The following is a 6,952-nucleotide window of genomic DNA, read 5'->3' as shown; positions in this document are numbered from 1 at the left end:
TCTCGGCGGACTCAGCTGCCTTTAGTTTTTCCTTTGCTGTTTTGTCCACTGACTCCCGCGCCCCCTTTTTACGCTCGACTTCCTCGGCAAGTTCCCGTGCCCGGCCAGCCATTATGTGAGCCAGTTGAGCAGCCTGACAATCACAAAAGTTAGTAAGGAAGTAGAAGTGAATGTATGGAAAGAAACAGATAACTAAAGAATTACCGCGATGGCGTGCCACTCTAACCGGCACCCCACAGACTCCTCAGATCCATCCTCAAAGGCATGCACGTCATCGGGAAGGAGAAGACCCTCGACCAGGGACTGGGCAATACGGCCACCCTCGCCTTTCTCCCACATCCGCATGCAGGCAGTTGAAGGCAAAGGCTTGTTGTCCAGCAAAAACTTTGGTTTCCACGCAGGAGCAGTTTGGGAGGAGGACGCAACCCCCGGACCGACTTGGGTCTGTTGATCGCGGATTACAATACCCCCTGTTGGCCGGGGAGGAGTCTGAACGGCGGCATCTCCCGGACCTGAAGGTGGTTGATCGGCGACCCTTTGCTTCTTACGAGCTCGCTCAGCTTGAGAAGAGGGTGGAGGGTGAGGCACCTGGCTCCGACCCTGAGAAGGTGGGGGCTGCGTGGGTTGCCGTGCGTCGGGCACAAAGCGGTCAATGGTCATAACCCTCCGTGACACCATGCTTTCGCCGGGTTGGTTATCCTCTGCTTCAGTTGCTGGTTTCTCGGGCTCAGCGGGCAGATTCTCGGGCTGCGCCTGCTCTTGAACGGGGTCCTCTTGTTGGATAGCCTCGTGGGCTAACTCTCTAAGGCGTTGAGACACGCGTTCCGCGGACTCGTCTCGCAAAGGGGCTAGCTTGTCCGAGCAGGTGAAGCGCCGTCCAAACTCCCTCGCCTCCCCGGTTGTAAGTTTCGACGGCAAGAAACTTGCGTACCAAACATCGATGTATAACAGCAGAGGGCTATCAACTAGAAGCGCCTGCTTAAAGTTCTGCCAAGTGGAGTAAACTGGCTCTACTCCGAGGATCAGGTGCGAGGCTCGGAGCTGTCTGTCCCAATGCACGAATATCTCGAAATGAAGGATGAAGTTCAAATCTTTGACGTGGACGGTTCTGATGTCCGGAACAAATACTTTGCCATCTGCAAAAGAACAAGTGACATATCAGTACCTGATAATAAAGATTTACTTCAATAAAAAGAAAAGGAAAAGGGGTGGAAAACAATTAGATCAAAGGATTGGTACAAACCCACTTCATGCCGTGAAAGAGGGCAAGGGACGTCCCCGGCAAACCAATTGCCGCGAACCCGAACGAACTCCCCGGCGGAGTTCCTGTTCGAATTAGGTAGGCATGATATCAGCCATACCCGATTATCTCTTGTCTTTAGGTAATAGTTGGTAGCTTTGTTCCCACAGAAGCTATACATATGGTTAATGTCATGATAATTTAACTGTAAATCAAAGGTATGGTTCAACCTACTGACGCAGCTAACTACCCGGTAAAAGTTGGGGAGAAGCTGGTCGGGACACAGTCCGTAGTACCTAAGTGTATCTGTCAAAAGGGGATCCACAGGGAACCTAACCCCACCTTCTAAGATTGACATCAGAGGAAAGAATGCTGTGCCTTGTCCTCGGTGGAGAGCAATATCACTCTCATGGCAGTAAGCCACTTCCACGTCATCGGGAATACTACACTTGCTCCTAAAGGTGGCCAAGGCAGCCGGGGACTCTAGAAGATAAGAGTAACCCATCTATGACGCTTAATGCTATGAAAGGGAACTTCAAGAAATAAGCTGAAGGAATAGGAAGGGGAAGAAAACTTACTTTGGGTTCTAAGGAGGAAAGGAACTCTGGGCAGGTGAGTAAGTGCACAGAGAGTTGGTCGGCAGAGAGTAAGCTCGTAAAATCAGAGGTGGAGAAAAAATGAAAGAATGTTATGAGGGAAACTATTTATAGGGTCAAAAAGGGGGCAAAGAGACGTTAAATCAAGCAATAAATGGGCACGATTTACGAACGGCCCTGCGAATACCAAAGGTAACCGATACGCGCGCCACTTCAGTTCACGAACCGTCAGGCAATAATGACAACTGTATCTGATGCCGCGAAACGGCGCGTCTTTTGAGATGAGTATTAATGAGAAACCATACCACGAGTCCCAGGCCATAAGACCTTTGAGATCAAAAGGCTCGGCCAGCTCCTTGATTCTTCCTGGCAACTGGGTATGAATCAAAGGGGGGCTAATATACGGTACCGAGATCCCAAGACCCATATGGGCCCTGGGCCCAGGCCCAATGTAACGGCCCCATTGCCCTAAACCCTTCTTGAAACTGCCTTCATGTAAAAACAAGTTTTGGGTCTCGAATCCTGAGAAGTGTTCGGCACAAACTTTCCCGAACAAACGTATGAACCCTGTCTGGAAAAATCATGAAATGCTCGGGGAACAGCATTACCGAGCACAATCGATTGAGCTGGAACCAAGTTCCAAGGCCATAGTTGCTGCATCCCACTCTCACCTAAACACCCACTTAAAACAGATAATATTGAACCTTCAATAGCACTAGCGGTGGCTGTAATCATAATCTCCCCACTAACCTTAGCTATAAATAGCAGAAGTTTGGGAAGAGGAGGGGGTTCAGAAAAAAGGAGAAAAAACAGTCGTTGAGGAAGAGAGGAGGAATATTACTTTGAGTCTCTGTGCCGAGAACGACCCAAAGTAGGAAATCTCGAAGCCCACTCTACAAATAAATTGTGAGCCCAAGTGAGTTCAAGCCCAACAGTCTCAATTCTGGTTCCCACAATTATAATATACATTGTGTTAAAGTATAAGGGATTGTTTGGGTTGGTTGATGCTCACAAAGGATTGTAACAAGGAAAAGTACAAATGATGCATTGCTAGTTGAAGGGAAGTTGCGTAAGACACTTTAATTCCTAAGGGATATAAGAACTTCGAAATGAGAACCTCTGCAAGTGTAAGAACTTTGAAATGAGAACCTCTGCAAGCAGTTTATTGAATAGAGTGAATTGGTTTCTTAATAATTTTTAAATTTTTTTTAATAAATTATAATATACATCTATATCTATATATATCTAAAAGCTGAAGCGTAGCATTTATTGTTGTTACACTCTAGTTAAGCCACATCAGCACCATATCATCATTTATTTTCCTATTTTATTTTTTATTTTTAGATTTACCAATTGACATTTATTGAGCATCTCCTTAAATTCAGGTATTACTTTATCTCCAATTCTATCATGTGTCTCTCCGTTAATTCAAACCCTTCAAATATTGTTATTATATGGAATTCTAACAGTCAACAATACATTACAACCTCCTCTATCTGTTGTAACTTCTTCCATTTAGTAGGTATGATATGACAAATAATGCCATGTGGCAAACAATTATGGATATTGGATACATGTCAATCTTTTAAGCTGCCAATATTTTTCTTTGCCGTTTTCATTCAACATTTATTCATACTTCCTATTGCGTTGCCATGATAAACTCCATTTATATTATGGTCTGATGTTATACAACCTTTCATATGTTGATATATGATTGTTACCAAAAAAATTAATAGATCTTCTACATCCTGTCGGGGGCGGAAACGTTTTCCTTCCGACAAATGAGATTTATGTTGGATTGGGGGTCTAAACTAAAACTCGACGATGGGCTTGAAGCACAGCCCAAAGGCTATTAGTGAAGTTTTTGAAGAGTTTGCCTTTTTTTATACCTTGGGCTTAGGATGGGATTGACAAGGGTTATGAGATGGTCCAAAAACACTTCCTATAGCAGACACATCGGCACAATAAAAAGCATACTGCAATAAAAATAGCCCAACAGTAAAATATTATAGCAATAAAGTATTCCAGCAGTAAAATGAAGCAAAGCAGAATAAATTCCAGCTGTTAGCTGTTTTCACAAATTAAGGAAAATATTTGCATCTTCAAAGTCATCATCCGTTGATTATGAGGGAGGGTCCTCTAATACAATAACATGAGGAAAGAATTCTATAGTAATAATTACATCATAACCTTCAATAGTAAATGAGTAAACAAATACCATGGGTTCCATTATAACAAATAACTAATCATAGACCCACGCGTTGCGCGTGATACTTTTTTAGATAAAATACTATTTTAGTCTCTAGACTTTATAAAGAGTTTAAAAAAAAAAAAAAAAAAGTTTTATCATATTTTTTATAATCTTGTCTATAACATTTTTTTCCATTATCATGTGTATTTATTGGTTGATGATTTGCATAACATAGACATTAAATAAGAGGTAAAACTATTCATTAAATTTTTTTTAAGTCATGGTGTATGAAGATTATGATTATATATATATATATATATATATAATTTCCTTAGTTAGAGTTTGATTAGTTTTAAGTTTTAATTTTTTTATCATTATATTTAATTGTTGAATTTATTGCACTATAAAGTTTTCAATGTCCTTTGTATTGCCATTTCTATTTTATTTCTTACTCCTCTTGACCACCATTTTATTTTCCACATAATGGTTATTAATAGACGTTTGATTTCATTTATTTTTTTCTTCCTTCATTTATTCTTTATTACTTTGTATGTTCCCTTGCTAGTTGTAAATTTTATGGTTATAAATAAGAAATAGATATCATGGATGACCTCAATAGTTATAGATGTAGTTATGTTAGTGGTATGTCAAAGGATTTTTTTTTCCTTCTAAATTTTCAAGGAAATATGAAAGGCATTTCTCTAGTTTGGTCTCAATCAATTAAGATATCTATAATATATTAACGGAAGTAATAATGAGCCTTAAATTTTTTTAATGTATGAAGTGGTTTGATTAGTGAATCATTATTTCATTGTTTACTTAGAAATATCTAAATTAAAGTTTTTTTTTTTTTTTGGAAAAAAAAATCTAAATTAAAATAGATGAATATGTAAAGGTAAAATTATATGAAAAGTTAAAACTACCCAAGATGAATGTTTAACCACTTGTAGATGTGTGTTTTTGGAAGACTAAAAGTATACACAATTGCTTTAGTTGGAACTATATAACTATGCAAATATTGTTGAAAGTGGTTCCATCATTTGCAAATTATCAAGTTTGGTGGTCTTACAAAACATATATTTCATTTTGCAAAAAAACTTTACATGAACTCCTCTTTTGTGACAACCTTTTTTTTTTTTTTTTTTTTTTTTGCCGAAACAACTTAAGAATATTAAGACTTAAGTTAACACATGTGGTAATTGTAAAACACATTAGTGATATGAAAAATAAAAAGATTTAAATATTTAAAAAACATTTTTAGTAGGTTGTAATATAAAACATTTTTTTCTCAATATTTTATGTTACTTTTCCCATAAGATCAATATTGTTGGCATCCTTTAAAGATGATACATAATATTTTTGAGAAGAAGAAGAAGAAACAGAGAGGATGCTAACACATAATATAAAATTATTAAGTTTGCGTGATTTAAATTTGTGGAAAAAAAATATTAATGTATCTATGATAAAAGTTTTTATCTAAATGATATATAGTAGTTCATATTTTTTTAAACTTGATTCAAAAAGTTCATTCTCAATAGCCTTTTAAGTTTATAAATTTCTCAATCTATGTGCCTAGACACATTCAAAGTGTGCTATCTAAATTATAAATTATATAACCCTTTATCACACAAATATATTGATTCCCCCAATGTATGGTAAAGGAAGGCAAGTTTGTGTCTAGCCATTTTCTTGATTTGTGTTGCATAATTTAATAGTATGGAGGATGTGTCTGGATTTAAATGTTGAATAAAATAAGATGAGAGGAAAAAAGAGTAAAAATGAAATATATAGCAATAAACATCAAATTATCTAAGTCGTTCTATGTAATATAATAACACTATATTACTATATACTATATATATACTGCAGTAGGATAATATTTAATCAAAGAGAATATAAAAGATAACAACTTAAAACACAAAACTAAATTACATCAATCCAAAGTAGAATTCTAATTAACACAAAAATTCATCAACCTAAAGAATTGATGCAATAAAAATAAAAAAATCAAACAAAAAATGAAAAACAAATTGAGAGAGAGAGAGAGAAGTAACCTTTTTTGTGTGAGAAAACTATGCATAGAATGAAAAGAAAATATCAAATTTATAGTAAGATATTGAGAATAAGAAGAGTCAAAATAAAGGAAGATAAAAAGGTAGAGAAAGAATGATATTAAGATAGAAAGTAGTGGGGGGATGAAGAGGTAAAAAAGAGGGAGAGTTTTGGAAAATTAATAATAAAAATAATGGATAAAAGATATTTTAATATTTAAATAATAGATAAGTCACCTTAAATGAGAAAATGTTTAAAAGTATATATAAGAAAAATTGGAAATAAAAAATGATGACGTGGCTGCTAATATGCCTTAACGTGAGCGTAGTAACATTAAATGCTACGCTTTAGCTTTTAGTAATATATAGATGAAGAAACTTAGTGTGAGATCAAGGGAGAGAGAGAGAGATTCCAGCTAACGCAGCAAGATCATTATGATGCCAGGGCATGCTCGTGTATATAGTATATGTAGTGAGTAGTGAGGGTCATTTTTGGGTAGTATGAGTAGTGAGAAAGAATGTTTAGTAAAGTTGCTAGAGCTTTCTGTTGGGAATAGATGAGTGTTTATAAGTAGAGGTATAAGGGGTATTTGTGAGCTGGGAGCTGGAGAACTTAGTTTCTAAGCTTGAAGCTAAGAGCTCAGTGACCCAGAACTTTGTTAGAGCTTAAATAAGGCTAAACAGAGAAGTTAAAGAAGAGTTCTTCTCTATTAGTGCATCTCTTAGTGTATGTGGGTCTATCTTGATCTCCATTGGCCTGTCTTGAAGTATTAGTAGAGAGTTCCATTTATAGTTGAGTTTGAGGGGGTAATTAGCATATAATTTCTGCTAAATCTTCCTCAATCTTTAGAAAATTCTTGGAGAATCGTTCCTA

This window comes from Quercus robur, chromosome 10 (genome assembly GCF_932294415.1).
Source record: "Quercus robur chromosome 10, dhQueRobu3.1, whole genome shotgun sequence".
NCBI lineage: Eukaryota > Viridiplantae > Streptophyta > Magnoliopsida > Fagales > Fagaceae > Quercus > Quercus robur.
This window is presented reverse-complemented; position numbering follows the sequence as displayed.